The sequence below is a fragment of the Vulpes vulpes genome, chromosome 15, assembly GCF_048418805.1.
Source record: "Vulpes vulpes isolate BD-2025 chromosome 15, VulVul3, whole genome shotgun sequence".
NCBI classification, from domain to species: Eukaryota; Metazoa; Chordata; class Mammalia; order Carnivora; family Canidae; genus Vulpes; species Vulpes vulpes.
Window position 1 is genome coordinate 39,021,227 of NC_132794.1, and position 24,707 is coordinate 39,045,933.

The following is a 24,707-nucleotide window of genomic DNA, read 5'->3' on the forward strand; positions in this document are numbered from 1 at the left end:
ACAGTGTTTTTGTTCTTCCCTGTGTCACCTTCTGCCTGGGACGGAGCAGGGCCACCAGGGAGCAGGGGCCTAAGAGAATAAACAGCTCCTACTGAGCCATGCACCTGACAAGGGGTGGGGAAGCTCCCCCAGGTGCTCACACCTGAGAATCAGCACAGGAGGCCCCTCTCCCAGAAGATCAGCTGGGAGGACAAGGAAAGAACAAATTCTTTTATTTATTTATTTATTTATTTATTTATTTTTATTTTTATTTTTTTAAGAGCAAGTTCTTGAACAAGCAGTGCTAGAAAGCTCCAGGGGAAGTCGAAGGACTTAAGTATATAGAATCAGAGGATCCTTGTATGCTTGGTTTTTTTCTTTTGTTCTGTTTAGGTTTGGTTGTTTTTGTTTTTTGTTTGCTTCCCCCTTTTTTCCCTTTTTTTCCCTTCCTTTTTCCCGTACAACTTGTTTTTAGCCACTCTGCACTGACCAAACGACAAGAAAGAAGAACTCACCACAAAAGAAAGAATCACAAACACTACTCTCTGCCACAGAGTTACAGAATTTGGATTACAATTCGATGTCAGAAAGCCAATTCAGAAGCACAATTATAAAGCTAAGGGTGGCTCTGGAAAAAAGCAAAAAGGATTCAAGAGACTTCATGACTGCAGAATTTAGATCTAATCAGGCCAAAATTAAAAATCAATTAAATGAGATGCAATCCAAACTGGAGGTCTTAACAACAAGGGTTAATGAGGTGGAAGAAAGAGTATGTTGTTGACATAGAAGACAAGTTGATGGCAAGGAAGAAAGCTGAGGAAAAAGAGAAAAACAATTAAAAGACCATGAGGAAAGGTTAAGGGAAATAAATGACAGCATCAGAAGGAAAAATCTACTTTTAATTGGAGTTCCAGAGAGCACCGAAAGGAATGGAGGACCAGAAAGTGTATTTGAATAAATCATAGCTGAGAACTCCCTAACTTGGGGAGGAAATAGGCATTCAGATCCAGGAGATAAAGAGATTTCCCCCCCTAAAATCAATAAAAACCATTCAACACCTCGGATTCAATAGTGAAACTTAGAGATTCCAAAGATAAAGAGAAGATCCTTAAAGCAGCAAGAGACAAGAGATCCCTAACCTTTATGGGGAGAATTATTAGATTACCAGCAGACCTCTCCACAGAGACCTGGCAGGCCAGAAAGGGCTGGCAAGATATATTCAGGGTCCTAAATGAGAAGAACATGCAGCCAAGAATACTCTATCCAGCAAGGTTCTCATTCAGAATAGAAGGAGAGATAAAGAGCTTCCAAGATATGCAGAAACTGAAAGAATATGTGACCACCAAACCAGCTCCACAGGAAATGTTAAGTGGGACTCTGTAAAAAAAAAAAAAAAAAGAGGAAGTCCAAGGAAACAATACACAAAAACAGGGACTGAATAGGTATTATGATGACACTAAATTCATATCTTTCAATAGTAACTCTGAACGTGAATAGGCTTAATGATCCCATCAAAATATGCAGGGTTGCAGACTGTATAAAAAAGCAAGACCCATCTATTTGCTGTATATAAGAGACTCATTTCAGACCTAAGGATATCTACATCCTGAAAATGAAAGGTTGGAGAACCATTTGCATTTCAAATGGCCCTCAAAACAAAGCAGAGATATCCATCCTCAAATCAGATAAATTAAAGTTTATCCCAAAGACTGTAGTAAGAGATGAAGAGGGACACTGTATCATATTTAAAAGATCTATCCAAAAGAGGACCTAACAATCATGAATATTTATTCGCCTAATGTGGGAGCTATCAATCAATTAATAACCAAAGTTAAGACATATTAGATGATAATATACTAATACTGGGAGACTTTAACATGGCAATTTCTGTAAATGACAGATCTTCTAAGCACAACATCTCCCAAGAAACAAGAGCTTTAAATGATTAACAGGGTCAAATGGATTTCACAGATATTTATAAAACTTTACATCCAAATGCAACCAAATACACATTCTTCTCAAGTGCACAAGGAATTTTCTCCAGAATAGACCACATACTGGGTCACAAATCAGGTCTTAACCAATACCAAAAGATTGGGATTGTCCCCTCATATTTCAGAACAAAATGCTTTGAAACTAGAACTAAATCACAAGAAGAAATTTGGAAGAAATTCAATCATGAGGAGGTTAAAGAGCATCCTGCTAAAAGATGAAAGGGTCAACCAGGAAATTGGAGAAGAATTAAAAAGATTCATGGAAACTAATGAGAATGAAGATACAACTGTTCAAAATCTTTGGGATACAGCAAAAGCAGTCCTGAGGGGGGAATACATCGCAATACAAGCATCCATTCAAAAACTGGAAAGAACTCAAATACAAAAGCTCACCTTACACATAAAGGAGCTAGAGAAAAAACAGCAAATAGATCCTACACCCAGCAGAAGAAGAGAGTTAATAAAGCGAGCAGAACTCCATGAAATAGAGACCAGAAGAACTGTGGAACAGATCAACAAAACCAGGAGCTGGTTCTTTGAAAGAATTAATAAGATAGATAAACTATTAGCCGGCCTTATTAAAAACAAAAGAGAAAAGACTAATTAATAAAATCACAAATGAAAAAGGAGAGATCACAACCAATACCAAGGAAATAGAAACGATTTTAAAAACTTATTATGAGCAGCTATATGCCAATAAACTCGGCAATCTAGAAGAAATGGATGCATTCCTGGAAAGCCACAAACTACCCAAACTGGAACAGGAAGAAATAGAAAAGCTGAACAGGCTGATAACCAGAGAGGAAATTGGAGCAGTCATCAAAAACCTCCCAAGACACAAGAGTCCAGGGCCAGATGGCTTCCCAGGGGACTCCTATCAAACGTTTAAAGAAAAAACCATACCTATTCTACTAAAGCTGTTTGGAAAGATAGAAAGACATGGAGTACTTCCAAAGGCATTCTATGAGGCATCACCTTGCGTCCAAAACCAGACAAAGACCCCACCAAAAAGGAGAATTATATAGACTGATATCCTTGATGAACATAGATGCAAAAATTGTCAACAAGATACTAGCCAATAGGATCCAACAATACATTAAGAAGACTATTCATCATGACCAAGTGGGATTTATCCCTGGGATGCAAGGCTGGTTCCACACTCGTAAAGCAATCAATGTGATTGATAATATCAGCAAGAGAAAAAATAAAGACCATATGATCCTCTCAATAGATGAAGAGAAAGCAATTGACAAAATATAGCATCCATTCCTGATCAAAACTCTTCAGGGTGTAGGTAGAGGGAACATTCCTCAGCATCTTAAAAGCCATCTACAAAAAGCCCACAGCAAATATCATTCTCAATGGGGAAACACTGGGAACCTTTCCCCTAAGATCAGGAACACGACAGGGATGTCCACTCTCACCACTGCTATTCAACATAGTACTGGAAGTCCTCGCCTCAGCAATCAGACAACAAAAGAAATCAATGGCATTCAAATTTGCAAAGAAGAAGTCAAACTCTTCCTCTTTGCAGATGACACCATACTGTATGTAGAAAACCCAAAAGACTCCACCCCAAGATTGCTAGAACTCACAGCAATTTGGCAGTGTGGCAGGATACAAAATCAATGCCCAGAAGTCAGTGGCATTTTCTATACACTCACAATGAGACTGAAGAAAGAGAAATTAAGGAGTCAATCCCATTTAGAATTGCACCCAAAAGCATAAGATACCTAGGAATAAACCTCACCAAAGAGGGAAAGGATCTATACCCTAAAAACTACAGAACACTTCTGAAAGAAATTGAGGAAGACACAAAGAGATGGAAAAATATTCCATGCTCATGGATTGGAAGAATTAATAGTGTGAAAATGTCAATGTTACCAAGAGCAATTTACACATTTACTGCAATCCCTATCAAAATACCATGGACTTTCTTCAGAGAGTTGGAACAAATCATCTTATGATTTGTGTGGAATCAGAAAAGACCCAGAATAGCCAGAGGAATATTAAAAAAGAAAACCATAGCCAAGGGCATCACAATACCAGATTTCAAGTTGTACTACAAAGCTGTGATCATCAAGACAGTGTGGTACTGGCACAAAAACAGACACATAGATCAATGGAACAGAATAGAGAATCAGAAGTGGACCCCCAACTCTAGGGTCAACTAATATTCAGCAAAGCAAGAAACACTATCCACTGGAAAAAGGACAGTCTCTTCAATAAATGGTGCTGGGAAAATTGGACATCCACATACAGAAGAATGAAACTAGATCATTCTCTTACACCAGACACAAAGATAAACTCAAAATGCATAAAAGATCTAAGTGTGAGACAAGATTCCATCAAAATCCTAAAGGGGAACACAGGCAAAACCCTTTTATGAACTTGGCCACAGCAACTTCTTGCAAGATACATCTATGAAGGTAAGGGAAACAAAAGCAAAAATGAATTAATTATTGGGACTTCATCAAGATAAGAAGCTTTTGCACAACAAAAGAAACAGTCAACAAAACTATGAGACAACCTACAGAATGGGAGAAGATATTTGCTAATGACCTATCAGATAAAGGGCTAGTTTCCAAGATCTATAAAGAACTTATTAAACTCAACAGCCAAGAAACAAACGATCCAATCATGAAATGGGCAAAAGACATGAAGAGAAATCTCACCGAGGAAGACATGGACATGGCCAACATGCACATGAGAAACTGCTCCGCATCACTGGCCATCAGGGAAATACAAATCAAAACCACAATGAGATCCCACCTCACACCAGTGAGAATGGGGAAAAGTAACAAGCAAGGAAACAACAAATGTTGGAGAGGATGTGGAGAAAGGGGAACCTTCTCGCACTGTTGGTGGGAATGTGAACTGGTGCAGCCACTCTGGAAAACTGTGTGGAGGTTCCTCAAATAGTTAAAAATAGATCTGCCCTACAACCCATCAATTACACTGCTGGGTATAACCCCAAAGATACAAATGCAGTGAAATGCCGGAACACCTGCACCCCGATGTTTCTAGCAGCAATGTCCACAATAGCCAAATTGTGGAAGGAGCCTCGGTGTCCATCGAAAGATGAATGGATAAAGAAGATGTGGTTTATGTATACAATGGAATATTCCTCAGCCATTAGAAGTGACAAATACCCACCATTTGCTTTGACGTGGATGGAACTGGAGGGTGTTATGCAGAGTGAAGTAAGTCAATCAGAGAGGGACAAACATTGTATGTTCTCATGCATTTGGGGAATATAAAAAATAGTGAAAGGGAATAAAGGGGAAGGAGAGAAAATGAGTGAAAATATCAGTGAGGGTGACAGAACATGAGAGACTCTTAACTCTGGGAAATGAACAAGAGGTGATGGAAGGGGAGGTGGGGAGGGTGACTGAGGGGGGTACTTGACGGGATGAGCACTAGGTGATATGCTATATGTTGGCAAATTGAACTCCAATAAAAAAAAATGAAAAGAAAAAAAATAAACTAGCCTATCCAAGAAAACCACTTGTGTCATTGAAGGCATAACAAAATCATCAAGGTAAGTAAAATTTTTCCATGAAATGTTTTTCAGGTACCCAACTTGGAAGAGCCACATGAAAAGTTGAACAACCACCAAAACTACTGGAAGAGCTGAATTTGCCTCCAGGGTGAAGGCACAAAAACACAGAACCAGTCTGACCTGGACTCGAGTAGAGGACTTGCGCAGAAGCTCCCTATGTTGCCCCCCTCATTTACTTTTAGTGCATTTTAATACTAATGTCTCCTCCCAAGTGTGGAGTGTTCTGCCATTTTTTTGAACATAAGATATGTTGTATGTTGGGATCCCTGGGTGGCGCAGCGGTTTGGAGCCTGCCTTTGGCCCAGGGCGGGATCCTGGAGACCCGGGATCGAATCCCACATCGGGCTCCCGGTGCATGGAGCCTGCTTCTCCCTCTGCCTGTGTCTCTGCCTCTCTCTCTCTCTGTGACTATCATAAATAAATAAAAATTTAAAAAAAAGATACGTTGTATGTTAACATGCTAACATGCTAACCATGTGCATTTAACCTAGATCCCTAAGTAATAGAACATGTATGAATTCCCTAAGAAATATCCAAGCTTCCTGCCCCTGACCCTTGGCATACTAAATAAAAGCTTCCTGCATTAACACCAATGAGAAACTCTTTGAGAACCATCTCTGTCTCCTTGCCTGATGCAAGTAATTCAAACAAAACAAAACAAACAGAACTTTTGCTCAAACCAAAAGGTTTGGGCTAGTCTATTGCCAGGTACATCCCAGTGGCAGACTCTTTTGTGTTGGATGATACTTGGAAAGACAAAAGGCCTCCAACAGAGGGTTGATTGGAAGAACCCCAGAGGCTAGGTTAGAGTTAAGAATAGCCCTAAGCAAAAAAAGCATGACCCTCAACAAGGGAAGTACACCTAGAAGTTCCCAGAAGGAAGCTCTCCAGGGAAATCACAAAAGCATGCTACAAATTAAAATGTCAGCAATTGGCATTATCTAACCTAGAGACTCCAAGAAGATATTCAAGTGGCACCATTGAAGTAAAACTTTTTTTTTTTTAAGATTTTACTTATTTCTTCATGAAAGACACAGAGCACGAGAGAGAGAGGCAGAGACACAGGCAGAGGGAGAAGCAGGCTCTAAGCGGGGAGCAGACGTGGGACTTGATCCCAGGTCTCCAGGGTCACAACCTGGGCTGAAGGCAACACTAAACCTCTGAGCCACCTGGGCTGTCCAAAGTAAAACTTTCCTGGTCTTTGGCTCACCTGCCTTTATCTCTCTCTCTAGCCCAATTCCAGAATAACCAGATGCAATTTAGAGAGTGAGGAAAAAGAGTAAATAATAAAATGAGAAGCTATCCAGTCTGGAACAGACCATATCTGTAGGAAGAACAGAGTTTAAATTGAATCATATTTGGGGTTATGTGGGTATTAGACTTTATATTTGCATACAGCTTAATAAAATATAAATGACTCTTGGGGCGCCTGGGTGGCTCAGTCAGTTAAGTGGCTGCATTCAGCTCAGGTCATGGTCCCAGGGTCCTGGGATGGAGCCCTGAAACCAGGTTCCTTGTTCAGCGGGGAGGCTGCTTCTCCCTCTGCCTCTCACCCTGCTCATCATGCTTGTTCTCTATCTCTCTGTCAATCTCTCACTCTCTCCCTCTCTCCCCTTCTCCATCTCCAATAAATAAATAAATCTTTAAAAAGTATAAATGACTCAAATATAGGAAAAGAAACTGAACTTCATTCAGATTAACACACATACAAATTAAAACCAAAATAAGGGGGCACCTGCATGGCTCAGCATTTGAGCATCTACCTTCAGTCCAGGGAATGATCCTGGAGTCCTGGGATCGAATCCCACATCGGGCTCCCTGCATGGAGTCTGCTTCTGCCTCAGCCTCTGCCCATGTCTCCATCTCTCTCTGTGTCTCTCTCATGAATGAATAAATACATAATCTTTAAAAAAATTAACATTTTATTAATAAGGAAAAAACATTTGTGACACTATGCTAGAGAGGATGTGTGAAAAGAGACATAATTATATATCCATGGTGGGTGGGTAATCAGAACTTGTGAATGTGTAACGAAACTAATGTAGAATTATTTTCATTGCAACAGGGATTTTTTATGCAAAATGTTAAAAAACACCTTAATGTCCAACTGATCAAAGAACTGGGTAAAATATTTAATACAATATTCATACAAGGTAATACCAGACCATCATCAAAAATATTAAACTCTATAGAGCTAAATATGGACAATAATCCAAAATATATTATAAGTCAAAGTACAGAATAGCATGTATACTATGCAATCACTAGTATAATACATATATATATATCCATTTATATGTACAATTTATTGATGTTCAAATATATCTAAAGAAATTATAAATAATAATGGCAATATCTGTTTGACATGAGTAGCTAGCGACAGGGGAAAGAGAATGTACTATTCAACATATATATTGTAAAATTCTGAACTTTGTATGTTTACCACCTGTTTATATTATACAACAAAAATTACCAAAAAAGATATTCTCTGAATAGAAAAAAAAAGGAAAGTTCTGAAACTATTAATTAAATTATCAACTGCAATACAAGTCAGATTTGTGTGGTATTCTTAATGACTCACCAGATATAAATAATGACAAAGAATTTTTTTTATATGAAAGAATACACCCACAATAAGTGTCAGTGACTCAAAACAATATGCCATTTTTGGAGGAAAGAAATATGAATGTTTGAAAGTGGCAAAAAATGATTCTAGCTAGTCAATCCAAAACATATTTGGGGACAACATCTGGATTGCCAACTGGATACCTTTAGAACCTTTGACATAAAACAAATGTTATCATAGCTCTGATATATTTTGTCCCAAACAATAAAGGGTTGACATTATAACAAAAATAAAAGTATGACATTCTTTTATTTTGTGTTTTTTATAGATGTTTTTAATCTATTGACAGGCTTATAGGCCAGCTCAATATGATAATCCCTGAGTGGATAAAGAATAAATTCACCCACTTCTTTATAAAAGAAACATCTAATTTCAGAAGAAAAATTAGTGCTTTTCCATCTTTGAAGCAGCTTCATGAGAATCTGATCTGGAGTTGGTCATGGGCCAGTTCAGGAATCACCAAGCTGAGAGCTTTAAATGAAGCATAAATGCAAACCAGGTATAAGGTGAATAAGTAAGATAATAAGGCTGAAAAAAAATACATTAAATCAATTCCAAATGCAGTGTTAAGGACTTGAAATAGTTGATACAAAAATCTTCACCATCTTCAAATTTGAAATCTGTGTATTTTGAATTTGATAGAATTTACAAATCCTTGGAAACCAACAGTTCTTTTGTTTATAATAGGCAGCAGTTGGATAGGGAATTTCCTCAGGCTATTTCTTATTCAGAAATCATTTAAAAATTCTTTATAAAATCTGTACTTTTTAAACATTTCAGTAAGTCCCACTTTTTACAAGAGTGATAAAAACAGGTTTATCTTAATATACTCACTGTCTATAATGAATCCTGTTATTGAAAAGTTTGGCACAAATGCCTTTGAAAAATGTTTCTTGTGTATTAAAAAGATTTTTAAAAATACTGATTGCAGAAAATTAAAAGTAATTATCTGGCATCTGGGTGGCTCAGCGGTTGAGCCTTTGCCTTTGGCCCAGGGCATGATCCCGGGATCCTGGGATTAAGTCCTGCATGGAGCTCCCCGCAGGAAGCCTGCTTCTCCCTCTACTTGTGTCTCTACCCCTCTTATTCACGTGGGTCTCTTATGAATAAATAAATAAAATCTTAAAAAAATAAGAAAGTAATTATTTAAAGGTTAAATTGTGGAAGACAAGATGAAAATCCTCTATTACTAAGAAGGACCATAAACATATGCTTTATAAAATTACCAATAAGGCTAATAGAAATTCAAAGGCTAGGAATAACCAAGATAATCTTGAATAAAATTGGAGGATTTATTCTCCCAGATACCAAGGCTTTGTATAAGCTACAGTAATACAATACAGTAAATAAGGATGGATAAAAGACACCTAAAAAAGAAAAAAAAAGACACCTGAAACAGAAGTGGGGTTCCAGAATGACCCACAGACATAATGTCTACCTGATTCATGACAAATGTATAAGTCCACTCGAGTTAGAAAAGGACGGCCTTTTTTTTTTTAAGATATTATTTATTTATTTGGGAGAGAGAAGGAGAGCATGGGCACACAAAAGCATGAGTGAAGAGAGGTGCAGGGGGAGGAGAGGAAAAAAGAGACTCCCCACTGAACAGGGTGCCCAAGTTGGAGCTCCATAACAGGAGCCTGAGATCATGACCTGAGCTGAAGTCAGGTGCTTAGCCGACTGAGCCACCCAGGTACCATGAAAAAAGTGGCCTTAATAATAGATTCTATCTGCATTATTGGATAGCCATGTGAGAGAAAATGAATCTTGATGCCTAAATGATGCAGAATTCTCATGAATTATAAGCATGAATGTGAATTGTAAAAATAAAGCTTTGGGAAAATAAAACATAAAGGCATCATAACCTTGGGATAGGAAGATTTCTTAAATAGATCACAGAAATCACTAAACACAAGAATAGATAAATTAGACTTTGTTGGGGATGCCTGAGTATCTCAGTCAGTTGAGTGTCGGACTCTTGATTTTGTCCTGATCACAAACTTGTGAGATCCAGCCCTGTATCAGGCTCCCTATTCAGCCAGTCTGCTTGAGATTCTCTCATTCCCTCTGACTCTTCCCACTCACATGCTCTCTCTCAAATAAATATTTTTAAAAATTAGACTGTTAAAATTAAGAACTTGTTTATCAAAAGATGCCATTAAGATATACAAAAATTAAGCCAGAACGTGAAAAAAAATATTTTCTTTCACAAATCCAATGAAGGATTCATATCCTAACGGCTAACGGTATGCCAGAGGGAGAGCCTTGTGGTGGTGGGACGGTCCATAGCACATAAAAAATTTCTTCAGATAGAGAGGCAGACAACACAAACACAAAATGGAACAGGCACTTCCAAAAAGATGTCTACATATATATGGTCAATTGACTTTTGACAGAAGTGCCTAAATAATTGAATAGGGAAAGAATATTCTTTTCAATAAATACTACTAAAACAGATGAACATTTATACACACAAAAAAGAATCTCAATTTTTACCTTGTAGAATATTTAAAAAAATTAACTCCAAGTGAATAATAGACTCGATTAAAATCCCAAACAGTAAGATTAATAAAACATGGAAAAAAAGTCTTTGGGCGTGCCTGGCAGCTCAATCAGTAGTGCAGCTCTTGATTCCGGGGCTGTAAGTTCAAGCTGTATGTTGGGTGTAGAGATTGCTTAAAAATAAAATGTTTTTTTAAAAATAGGAAAAAAATCTTTGTCATCTTATCATCTTACATAGGTAAAAAATTGTCTTAGATCTCCAAAGTATCTGAAAAGGCACAAAAGATAATATTCATAATTTGGAATTTTTTTAAATGCAGAAGTTTTAATTTTTATGAAGATGTATTTATTTTAGAGAGTGGAGGAGAGAGTTGGAGAGAGAGAGAGAGGGTCCTGGGCACACTCCATGCTGAGTGCAGAGTCTGACACAGGACTTGATCTCATGATCCTGAGATCATGACCTGAGTTGAAATCAAGAGTCAGACACTTAACAACTGAGCCACCAAGGTGCCCCTAAACTGCTTTTTAAAAATCACTATTACAGAAATGAAAAGACAAGCCACAAAATGAAAGTATTTACAAAACACTTAATGGTATCCAGGATATTGAAAGAACTGTGATGCGCCAATGATTAGACAAAAAGCCCAATTTGACAAAATGTGAAGGGATGACAAGCACATCAGAAGATATTTAACATCATACTCATTAGAGAAATGCAAATTAAATGAGACATCAATATAAATCTACTAAAATGACTAAAATTTAGCTACTGCTGGTAGGAGTATATCCTGTAAAATCAACTTGTGAAACATTAGTTAGTATCCATGGAATTAGAACATCTATATACCATTTAAGCCATTAAATCTGCTTCTAGAATATATAACTACATCAGATAGAGATGTACACTGGTGCATTATGTACAAGAAATTTTATAGTAGTACTAACAGTCCAAAACTTGAAGCAAAGCAGATCAACATACTATAAATAAGTAAACACTATATTCATACATGGAACATTCTTCAGCAATATAAACTGCTGATACATTAAATAACATGGGTAAGTTTGGGAGATACAATATCGAGTAAAAAGCCAGACTCAAAAATGTACATACATAAGATTCCATTTCCTTAAAGTTCAAAACAGACAAAAAGAGTGTGCGGTGATAGAAGTCATAATATTAATTTTGAAAGTGGGAATGATAACTGGAAGTTTTCTGAACTGTTAATAATGTTATTTATTTTTATCTGATTGATGTCTACATAGGTGTGTTCAGTTTATAAAAATGTATCAGTCCACACACTTCTGATCTTTGTACGTTCTTATACACTTCAATTAAATAATTATTAAACTCTACAGCAAAGAAACAAACAATCCAATCATGAAATGAGCAAAAGACATGAACAGAAATCTCACAGAGGAAGACATAGACATGGCCAACACGCACATGAGAAAATGCTCCTCATCACTTGCCATCAGGGAAATACAAATCAAAACCACAATGAGATCCCACCTCACCCTAGTGAGAATGGGGAAAATTAACAAGGCAGGAAACCACAGATGTTGGAGAGGAGGTGGAGAAAGGGGAACCCTCTTGCACTGTTGGTGGGAATGTGAACTGGTGCAGCCACTCTGGGAAACTGTGTGGAGATTCCTCAAAGAGTTAAAAATAGACCTGCCCTAGACCCAGCAAGTGCACTGTTGGGGATTTACCCCAAAGATACAGATGCAATGAAACGCCGGGACACCTGCACTCCGATGTTTCTAGCAGCAATGTCCGCAATAGCCAAACTGTGGAAGGAGCCTCGGTGTCCATTGAAAGATGAATGGATAAAGAAGATGTGGTTTATGTATACAATGGAATATTCCTCAGCCATTTGAAACGACAAATACCCACCATTTGCTTCAACGTGGATGGAACTGGAGGGTATTATGCTGAGTGAAGTAAGTGAATCGGAAAAGGACAAACATTATATGGTCTCATTCATTTGGGGAATATAAATAATAGTGAAAGGGAATATAAGGGAAGGGAGAAGAAATGTGTGGGAAATATCAGAAAGGGAGACAGAACATAAAGACTCCTAACTCTAGGAAACAAACTAGAGGTGGTGGAAGGGGAGGTGGGCGGGGGTGGGGGTGACTGGGTGAGGGGCACTGAGGGGGGGCACTTGATGGGATGATCACTGGGTGTTATTCTATATGTTGGCAAATTGAACACCAATAAAAAATACATTTATAAAAAATAAATAAATAATAAAAATTGTTTAAAATGCCACCGTCATAAACAAAAAATCAAATCTGAGAAACAGCACAGCCAAGAATAACCAAGTTTCCTTGAAATAGCAATTAAGTGCAATATAATATCCTGGTAGAATCTTGGAAAGAAAAGGACATTATGTAAAAACTAAGGAAATCTGAATATACTATATACTTTAGTCAATAATAATGTATCAATACTAATTTATTAATTGTAATAAACATACCATACTTACATAAGATGTTAATGATAGGGAGAATTGTTTGCAGGGAACATTTGAAAACTCTGTACTATCTGCTTACTTTTTGAATAAATGTAAACTGTTCTAAAAATTAAAATCTATAAAAAATACTATTTATAAAGGCATCAGAAATAGAAATCATTAGGGTTAAATTTGACAAAATGTGTGAAAGACCGATACACTGATAACTACAAGATACTATTTAATAACATTTTATAATTTTGAAATTTAAAAAAATCTTTAAAAATAAGAAATGGAGAGATACACTGAGAAAAATGAAACAATGTTTCATGTTTATTTCAAGCAGTTTTCAAGTAATCAAATTTTATGTAAGACATAAGAATTGTTTTCAAGTATCAAAATGAAAGGGTGGGAGGTAAAGAGAATATTGATCTACTTATAATTACTTTCTGTTTGTGGATTTATTCAATAAAAATGATTTTTAAAGCCTCTCTAAAACGTTATTAAAGATAGGAAAAAATGTTTTTGATATTCATTATCAAAATCTAATGTAGAAGTATAAATCATTAGACATTTTTGTTTCTTTCTCCCTTTTTTAAAGGGGAATATTTTCAGTTTTTACATTATATACCTACAGCTATAAACAAAAGTCGGTAACATTGAGTTAAATTTCATCTGGAAAAATACCATAATGTCATCTGCTTTTTTACTCTAATAAAGGATAGCCTAATGACTCTTCAAGAACTCTTGTTTTGGGGTTTCCCCCCCCCTCAAGTATTGCTATGCTATATATATATATATATATATATATATATATATATATATATATATATATTAATGTGTAGTTTCTAATTAATTTGAATTAGTTTCAAGTAATTTTATAGTTTAGATGGTCATGTTTTTTCAAGGGTGAACACTTTATAAATTTATAAATAAAGTCGTTGTCATAGCCTTTTACATTTTTATAGGTATGCCCAGAGACATTGTGAGTTCAACTCTGGACCAGCTCAATAAAGCAAGTATTGCAACATAGCAAGGCAAATGAACTTTTTGGTATCCCATTGCACACACAAGTTAAATTTACACTATAGTCCATGAAGTGTGCAAGAGCATTAGGTCTCAAAAATACATACCTTAATTTAAAAATACTGGGATCCCTGGGTGGCGCAGTGCTTCGGCGCTTGCCTTTGGCCCAGGGTGCGATCCTGGAGACCCGGGATCGAATCCCACATCGGGCTCCCGGTGCATGGAGCCTGCTTCTCCCTCTGCCTATGTCTCTGCCTCTCTCTCTCTCTCTCTGTGACTATCATAAATAAATAAAAAAAATTAAAAATACTTTATTGCTAAACTTAAATCTGAGATCTAAAACTACAAAACTCCTAAAAGAAAACATAGGCAGTAGTTTCTTTGACATCAATCATAGAAACATTTTTCTAGACGTGTCTTCCCACACAATGGAAATAATAGCAAAATTAAACTATTAGGATTATACCAAGGGGCACCTGGGTGGCTCAGCGGCTGAGCATCTGCCTTTGGCTCAGGGCATGATCCCGGGGTCCTGGGATGGAGTCCCACATCAGGTTCCCTACAGGAAGCCTGCTTCTCCCTTTGCCTATATCTCTGCCTCTCTCTGTGTGTCTCTCATGAATAAATAAATAAAATCTTAGAGGAAAAAAAGATTACACCAAAATAAAAAGCTACACAGCAAAGGAAACCACTAGCAAAAAAAAAAAAAAAAAAAAAGGCAACCTACTAAATGGGAGAAGATACTTGCCAATGATGTCTAATATATTAAAAAAATATAAATAACTTATACAACTTAACACCAAAAGAATATTCTAATAAAAAAAATCAACAGAGGATCTGAATAGACACTTTTCCAGAGAAGACATACAAGTACATAAAAAGATGCTCAATATCTCTAATAACCAGGGAAAATCAAATCACAAGTATAATGAGATATCACCTTATATTTGTGAGGATGGCAAAATAAAAAAGACAAGAGATGACAAGTGTTGGCAAGAATGTAGAGAAAAAGTGATTATACATATAATATACATGTATACATATGTAATATGTATACATAAACATACACACATCTCCATGCACTGTTGGTGAGGATGCAAACTGGTATAGCCACTATGGAAAACAACATGGAGGTTCCTCAAAAAACTAAAAGTTACATTATCAAATGATCTAGTAATTCCACTACTATTATTATAACACATTTATGAATTAAGCTCACTGTCTTGCATGGGCACAGTTTTGGGTACCCCAAAAACACTTGTAGTATCGAAGAGCAATGATCATAGATCATAACCAATAGGATAATGAAAAAACTGAAATATTGCAAGAATTACCAAAATGTGACTCAGAGACACCAAGTGAGCAAATACTATTGGAAAAATAGCACTGGCAAGACTTGGTTGCAACAGAGTGGCTACAAACCTTCAAAATGCAATATTTGTGAAACACAATAAAGCAAAGTACAATAAGACAAAATCTTCTGGATCATCTAGTCATCATTCAAGTTTCATCTGAAATTGTTTTTTTTAGAGGAAAAAAATCCTCCAAAAATCAAACTACTTTTGATTTAGTTATTTGTAACTTGTTTCTCTTTACAAAGTTGCCAAACAGAATTATTTGCTACAACGTGTCAAAAACAAACACACAGTCTGTTAGGAGACCTAAGTTCTTTTTTAAAGATTTTATTTATTTATTCATGAGAATACACAGAGAGGAGAGAGAGAGGCAGAGACACAGGCAGAGGGAGAAGCAGGCTCCTTGCCAGGAGCCTGACGCGGGACTCAATCCTGGGACTCCAGGATTGTGCCCTGGGCCAAAGGCAGGCGCCAAACCACTGAGCCACCCAGGGATCTCTCTGTCTTATCTTCATATGAAATATCCCCTCTTACTCTGTCTTCTTTTCTTATAATGACACCAATTATATTAGATTAGGGTCCACCTTACAGACCTCATCATAATTTGATCACATCCACAAAGATTCTATTTCCAAATAAAATCACATTCATAAGTACTGGGGGTTAGGACTTCGAAAGCCCAATTCGGTGTAAATATTTTCAGATAAAAATTAGGCAATTCTTTTCATTTTACTCCAATGCAGTATCAAAGATTATTATATGAACTATATCTATAAAATAAACACCAAGAAAGAGGAGTACCAAAGAAGGCAGCAGTAGGTCACAACATAAGTTACAGAATATTCCATTTATAAGAAGTTTAAAAGGTTCGGGGCACCTGCGTGACTCAGTCAGTTAGGTGTCTTGATTTCAGCTTGGGTCATGATCTCAGGGTTGTGGGGTCAACTGCTATGCCAGACTTCATGCGCAGTACAGAGTTTGCATGAGATTCTCTCTCCCTCTGCCCCATCACCCCTGCTTACATGTGCATTCACATTCTCTCTTTAAAATAAATACATAAATTCTTTTAGAAGTTTTAAAAAAGGATAAATTCTTTGGTTGTTGAAGTCAAGATCATTGCTACAAGCAGGATGATAATGTATAAGAAAAACAAAGGATGTGTCACTGGTTAGAACTGTGGGCAGCAGACAGAAGCCAGAGAGTTCCTGAAATTGTAGTGGAGGCTGGAAAGAGTGAAAAAAAATTTTTTTATTGGAAATGTACTGATAGAACAATTAGCAAAACACTGGCCTGTAATAACAAAGGCCATAAAAAGTGGTTGCCTTGATAGAGTTAGAAAGTAATTGACTGGGAAGCTTTCCAGGTAGAAGAAATACTCTACACTTTTGTAGAGCTATGACGACTTCAGTGTAAATGTTTGTTAAAATGGTACACTTAGGATCTGTGACTTTAGTTGCAGATAACTTTTTTTAAACCAAGGTTCAATTTATCAAAGAACACATTTTAAAAGATTTTTAAAAATTAGTCCCTAATGCATAAAACTGATGTGTGTTACAGTTTAAAAGTTGTAAAGAAATATAGGTTTACCATATGTTACAGTTTTCAAATAGCATGAGGCTGGCAACAGATCTAGTTTATAAAAATCACACTGAGATTTCTCATTTAGTGCTGTGCCATCACCTCAAATCATCCACGCTTCTCTATCTCTATAGTTTCTAATGGAATGCTAAGAAAGCTCATATATGTGTCTATCACACATATGAATCATGTTAACAAAAATAATCATAAGAAACTTCTTAGTCAAAATTAGTGCTTGTTTTAAGAGTGGGCTATTGTGTTAGAACTGTTGAGTTTTTTGCATAGAAAAGATGCTGAAAAAAAAAAGAAAAGATGCTGATGCATCAAAAACATCTAGAGAAAAACCTTCAGTGTCAGAATGTCGTAAATTGACAATTATCTAGTTTGGGGTAGGGAAGTTAACATAATTGAAAATGACCACATTAGATTGGAAACATTTTTATACACATTTGTGTGAGCATTGCTTTTCATATGGATAAATGGCAAAATCATCCCATATTAATAGGGTCCATAAACTTGAATGGATTTTCATCTGTGATTATTCTGTGATCAAAAAACACACCCCAGATGTCATTAATACCAGTGTTTTTGCTATACTTTTAAATAACATTTAAACATGCCTAAATAGTGTGCTTTTCACCCATTATGGGTAGAATTGTGTCCTCCTCTCCAAAGTCTTAAGTCCTAATCCCTGGTACTTCAAAATGTGACTGTATATAGAGATTATTACCCCTTAAAAAAGAAAAGATTTCATTTATCTATTCATGAGAGAGGCAGAGACAGGCAGAGGGAGAAGCAGGTTCCTAGTGGGGAGCCTGATGTGGCACTCGATCCCAGGACCCCAGGATCATGACCAGAGCCAAAGGCAGATGCTCAACCACTGAGCCACCCAGAGGCATGGAGATAATTACCTCTTAAAAGACAAATTCAACTGAGGTCATCAAGATAGGCCCTAATCCAATCTGACTGGTGTCCTTTTAAGACATTAGGACCCAAACCTGTGCATTTAGAAAGAGAAGACCATGTGAAGGCACATGGAGAAAGTGGCCATCTACAAGCCCAAGAGCAAGGTCTTAGAAGAAACCATCTCTGCCAACAACTTGACCTCACATGTCTAGATAGATTCCTTGTTAGATCCCCTCAGTCTGTGGTCCTCTATTATGGCAGCCCTAGAAAACTAATCCACAATCATATTACAAAAGAATACATTTGGAAGCAAATGACTCTTTGTAAATTGTTTTTTTCATTTGTTGTGTAATTTGAGATGATCCGCATCAATGTGATTTGAATGGGAGCTGGATGACTGAACCAGAGGACTCCGGATGGTGGGATGTCAAGAACTCTAATGACATCCTCTCCCTATAGGCAAATTCACAATTCCACTCATTCAACAAGCACTCAAATCACCCTCATGTGTCCTCCTCAGGTTTTTTAAAAAAAAACTTATCAGAAGCTTATTAAATACTCTTAAGTCTTCTACTCTTCTGATGTTAGGATGTTGGCACCAGATGTTAGAATACTGCTAGAACTTAGAGACAAAACAGTAGAGAGAGGAACATTGGACCCAGAAATCAGACTTACTAGTGCTGCTTGAGGCAATCTACTTGCTCAAGTTGGACAATTTGCTTGTTTTGGGTAGTAACTCTTTTTATCAGAGATCCCAAATATGACCACAATTAGAATTTTCTGGAGAATTTTTTTTTAAACAAGTGTCTGGGACCTATTCCTTCTGTACCTGGTTCACAAATGCTTGGAAATTAGAATCATCTGGAAGATTATTCTTTATTTTTTGGAAGATTTTAAAAATTGTGATATCATTAGCCTCCAAAGATTGATTTTAATTGATTTAATTGGTTTGAAATATGTCCTTGGCCTTGAGATTTTTAAAAGTCCCCCACTTCAGAGATGTTATCCACTGCCCTGGACAGTGTGATTTAATTACTCTGGGGAATTGCCTAGGCATTTGGTATTTCTTACTTCACCACGTTAATTCCAATGCATTTTAATTCCTGGGTGATACCTAGACACAACTATCTGGTGCAAAGGTAAGATAATGCTCATGTCCTCTCTAAAAATTTGACTTTTTGTGATATACCTCATACTCTTAAGAAGAACATAGGGATGCCTGGGTGGCTCAGCCAGGTGAGTGGCCAACTCTTGATTTCGGCTCGGGTTAGGGTCTTAAGATCAAGACCCAGGTTAGGCTCTGGGCTGGGTGTGGAGCCTGGAGCCTGCTTAAGATTCTTCCTCTCCATCTGCCCCTCTCCCACAGACCCCTTGCACCCCCCCTAAAAAAAAACAAAAACAAAAAAACACATGTTCTTTAAACTTTCATATGTTTAAACAAGTTTACTTACTCATAGGCTCACAAACTGAAGTTTGATTAGCAGGAAGTTTTGAGTCAAACACCTTTTAAGTATTTTCCAAGTGTGCCTAAGTCAGGAGAAAGGCTCTGTATGAAAATGGGTTACCATCCCAATCCCTGCTGTCTGACTGGTGTAATTATTTCAGGAAAGAACACGTGCAAAGATGAAGGTACAAAACATAACATAACATAACATAACATAACATAACATAACATAACATAACATGACATGACATAACATAGTTATGTTATATATAACATAGTTTTCTCTTTGATCCATTTCTTTCAGGCTTTTCTTATATCTGAAGCTTTCTAAAGGGTATTTGAGTGATTTAACATTAACCACCCACACATTGTATTTACCACTATTATTAGCACCGCAGATGATCTTTCCAACTTAGGCAAGCTCCAAGAAGCATTATTACTGATTTTTTTAAGTGCCTCTAAATCACTTGCCATTTCTTCTGATTTATCCTAGGCATAATTATTTTCAAGTGATCTTTTAGTGTCGTATTCCTTAAGTTTAAAAATGACTACAACTAGAGATGTGATGTAAATGCATCTTGAACTTTTAAGTGTTACATTTCAGTTTACATAAATTCAGGTTAGAAGACTTGCAATGACAAAGGGAAATATAATTGTGGCATAAGGGGGAAAAAGGGTAGGCTTTTAGGTCCTCAAACAACTACATCAGTATCTGAAGGGAATTAGGTAGAAGAAGGGGAGAGAGATAATTTCTAATGATTAATGAGAAAATTTGTTTTTGGTAGAAAAGATAGAAGTAGAAGTTATATACAACCTTTATAAAAGCGAATTCACTTTTAGCCTGTATTTTAGAAGTGTCCAAAATTGGGGAAGTAATCGTTCTGCTCAATACATTAGTTACTAAATCAAACCTGTAATATTATGTTAAGTTCTGAAAAACACTTCATTGGTTAGGAGTAACCAACCTGTATCTAGCAGGGAGTTACCAACCATACTACATGTGAAAAAATTGAAAGAAGAGTAGGAGAATTATACTGTGTGATCAAAATGTCATTAAAAAAAAAAACCCTGCATGTAATTAACAGAAGGCATCCTATGAAATAAAATTTTTAAAAAAGATTTCCAAGAGTCTGCCTTTGAAAATTCAATGAGGTCTCAAACATTGATCACAGGTTATTTATGCATAGGCTGAAAAACACCTGATACAGAAACTGTGGGGAGGATTTACTCAGAGATAGAGTTAGGCTAGTGACAAGGTATATAAATATTATCACACTTCTGCAATTCAGCACGTGATGAAGTAACAATTGTGTTTTGAAATTATTGAGATATAAAAACCTGTTAACCTCATAGACTGAGTATCCAACCACTAAATTGCTCAAAATAGGTAAGCTTAACTTTTCTTTATAACATTGAAACAGCTTGCTCTCAGTTTTTTCCTCTAAGGACTTTGAGGGCTGTCTCTGAGTTGAGAGAGGCATCATTTTATTATCAAAGCTTCCATTACTATCAAGCAGTGTTGCTTAAACAACCAGTTGGTAGTTAAAATTAAAAACAAAACAAAACAAAACAAAATCTCATTTCAAAGGCTATGAACTTTCCTCCTACATTTCAGAGATGCAATATTAAAGTGAAAAAAAAATCAGTTTGCTGTAACACATTTTATAAAACAATGTGGAAACACTGACTTTTCGTATACCAATCTATTAGATAGATTTCAGGACCTTGGAGTAGACAGGTTGGAATCTCTACTTTGTCCAAATCTCTTGATGTGGAGAAAAATTAAAATACAGATTCCTAAGACCAGTTCCTCTTCCATTTTGGAAAAATCACGACTTTGCTAGAAGTTTCTGGTGTTCTTGGTACTGATAGCAGTGGTCTTACATTATTATTCTCTCCATGGGAAGTTTGTCCACTGCAGTCATCTCTTGGGAGGAATTCTGCAACCTTCCCATGCCAATCTCTGCATCTGGAAGAAAACATCAGAAAAAACGAAGACAGCCTATACTCCTCTTGCCTTTCTCAAGTCATTTTTTTCTCTGGAGTTTGACATATTTAGACACATTGAATGAAAAATTAAAGTTGGGACGCATTTCCCTCTAGGACCATAGCATTGGCAGATTAGGGAAAAAATGAAGAGATGCAAAAGAAAATATTTAAATAAAATTATATGTCTCCTATCTTCATTCCCTCTTACTCAATGGTTAACATTTAAATGACTTTTAAAAAATTAGGATTGAAATTTTGATATGTACAGGTATTTTGCTAAATGAGGCACATTCCAAAATTGCGTACCAAATTTCAAAATACAGTGTTCAATAAAACTGTTAGGAAAATAGTCTTCTCAAATTTGGTGATTTATAGTATTATGGAATCTCAAAGTGGACAAGAACAAATCCAGCATCATATATTACATATTTCAGAAAGGAATAAGTGACTCACCCAATATTTATGTACAGCTTATATGTAGAGCTGTTGATACGAGGGCTTCTTAAGGTCACACAGTAACATTGATATAAATTACATTTGAGTGTCTAACATTTAGAAGTTAGGCATTCCCTGGCTTAATCTTTTAGAATGCAATAGAGTTCTGTATATTGATTTCAAGAATATGATCAATTTATGACCATTTTTATGCATGTGATAATTTGATTTTCAAGGATCAGCCCTGCCTAACAATTCCTTACAGCATCCTTTTCACACCCCCATATCTCTCTGCTACCCCCTCTGCCTCCCTTTTCCCCACTCACAGACACTGCTGCCACAGTAACTTTTCTAAAATATTTATTATGACATTGTCCTAAGGACCAAGGGGAAACAAGCTGGTACAAAATGAAGTCATGTTTATCAAAATCAGTTCTTCACCTCTATCCATGTATTTCTACTCTTCAACTGCACCCTAACTAAACAACTTGCTTGTATTCTTTGGAGTATATTTCATTCGTAGCAATCTCTGTCCAAAATAGCCTTTTAAATGTCTTTGTCCAGGGACGCCTGGGTGGCTCAGTGATTGAGCATCTGCCTTCGGGTCGGTGCATCAGCCCGGAGTCCTGGGATCGAGTCCCACATCAGGCTCCCCACCAGGGAGCCTCTTTCTCCCTCTGCCTGTGTCTCTGCCTCTCCCTGTGTCTCTCATGAATAAATAAATAAAATCTTTTTAAAAAAAGTCTCTGTCCAGGGAATTCTTTGAGTCATTGGATAGCTTAAATATCTTTAACTTTCCTCATCCCCATTCCCATTTCCAAAGTGGCAAAAAAATTCTACTCCCACTTTCTGTTCTTACAGCACTTTTTCTATGTCTCTGATAGCTTATATTTTATTATAGGACATTGCATCTTAATTCCAAATGATGGGGTATTTTGTAGGATATCCCTACCCTAACTGCACCCATTCCCATAACCCCACCAGTATTAACCTCTGTGCCTTTTCATTGCCATGGACCAGTTGAGTACCTGTTACATATTAGCTATTAAATAAATGTGAGCATAGGTCCAGTTTATTTTTATACTCATAAGGCCATGAGTGGTAGAATTTCCATACTTTTATTAGAACAAATTGTCATAAATGTCAAAATAATCTCAAAGGGCCTTTTCAATCTATCAAATTTTTATATCTTATGCAAATAGAAGACCAGAAAATTTCAACTAATTGAACAAATATTTATTTCATATGTACTATATGTCAAGGCCTATTCTTTTTGCCAGAGATAGAGGATTTGTTTAAAAGTATTAATTATATTTGCACAGCTTATATTCTGGAAGGGAAACAAACAAGTAAAACCTCAAGATATTATTTCATAGTGATAACTGTTATAAAATTATCAAATAATTCATTCAAGTTCATAGTAGTTGCCACGGCTGAACTCAAGCCGTGGTCTCTTGTGTCTCAGTCCAGTATCACATTATTTAACAATGACATTCCTGTATCCAAATCAAGTGCTGTTTTTACAGAACTAGAGTTATTAGGCAGGGTTGCTATCAAGCAGCAGTATGTATAGGTGAAAGTAAACCATAATGTCATCATAGCCCAGAAGTACAATGGCTTCATTAAAATAGAATTTCTCACCAATAGTCCCAAGATTAAGATTTCATGCTGTTGGGGAGACTGTGTCTCTTTTATCATTCAGAAATTCGAGTGCCTTCATCTTGCTACTCTACCAAGCGTGGTAGGATTTTACTTAAAGCTGTCACATCTATATTATAGCCTGTGGAAAGAGCAAGAAAAGCACATATCCAATATTGTAAGGCCAAGAACTGGAAATGGTCACAGCACCTTTTTTTACCTTCATTGGTTGAACCCAAGAAAACATACCAGGATGCCCGAGAGCCTGGAATCCGATCTCCAACATTACAGCCACCTGCTGAGCTCAAGGGGTAAGTCTAGCAGTTCAGACAGAGGGGTTTATAAAAGGAGAGGATGGCAATTAGTCATTTCTGTCTCACTGAGACACTATTATCTACCTTTGCTTGGTCTTAGAAAAGAAACCAGAAACATAGGTAAACAAAGTGGTCAGAAGAGTTCTTTATAAAAACAAAGTTATTAAAAGCCTTGAGGGTTTTAACATTAAAAAAATCTGGTGACATTATTTTGGCAAATAGTGGCCCAGTTTCTGCTGCCTAAGAAACTCAAAACTAAGTTTAAAAAATACCTTTGCCTAACTCCCCAAGAAAGATGTAGGGGGAAAAGTGAAAAGAAAACATAGATCATAAATGGCATCTGTTTGTGCAGCCAAACTGATTTAAGGGAGCAGTAGAGCCTAGTTTCATGAACCATAGCTGTGATTTCAGCTGACTGCTCTATGCACACACTAACTCACTTTACGGACTCAGAACATCACTTGTAATAACAGAAGTGACTTAGTACCTTGCTCTGATCAACAGAGAGCAGCTGTAAGAAGCTGGTAATCTAGCACTCCAGCAGCCGTTCAAAGTGGCCAAATCACGATGTGGCAGTGATTGTCTGGGGTACAGGAGTCCATTCTCTCCTACATGGCTAGAAGGAGGTGCATGTAGTGCTTTGAGCAGACACTTCTCGGTGTTATAAAGACCTTCCGAGACAGATGTTCATCTCTGAATTGCATCTAAGAAGATAACTGAGGTGGTAGTTCTTCAAATAGATAAAGATATATTTGTAAAATAGAGACCTAGCTCTTCTCATTTTTTTCCCTCTAGTCAAGTCACTCTTAAAGGGAGGGAATTAGTCAAATACTGTCTCCTTTAACAGGAGAAAGATCATTATAAGGCTAATAACAGATCTGACAGCACTAGAGCAGAGGCCAT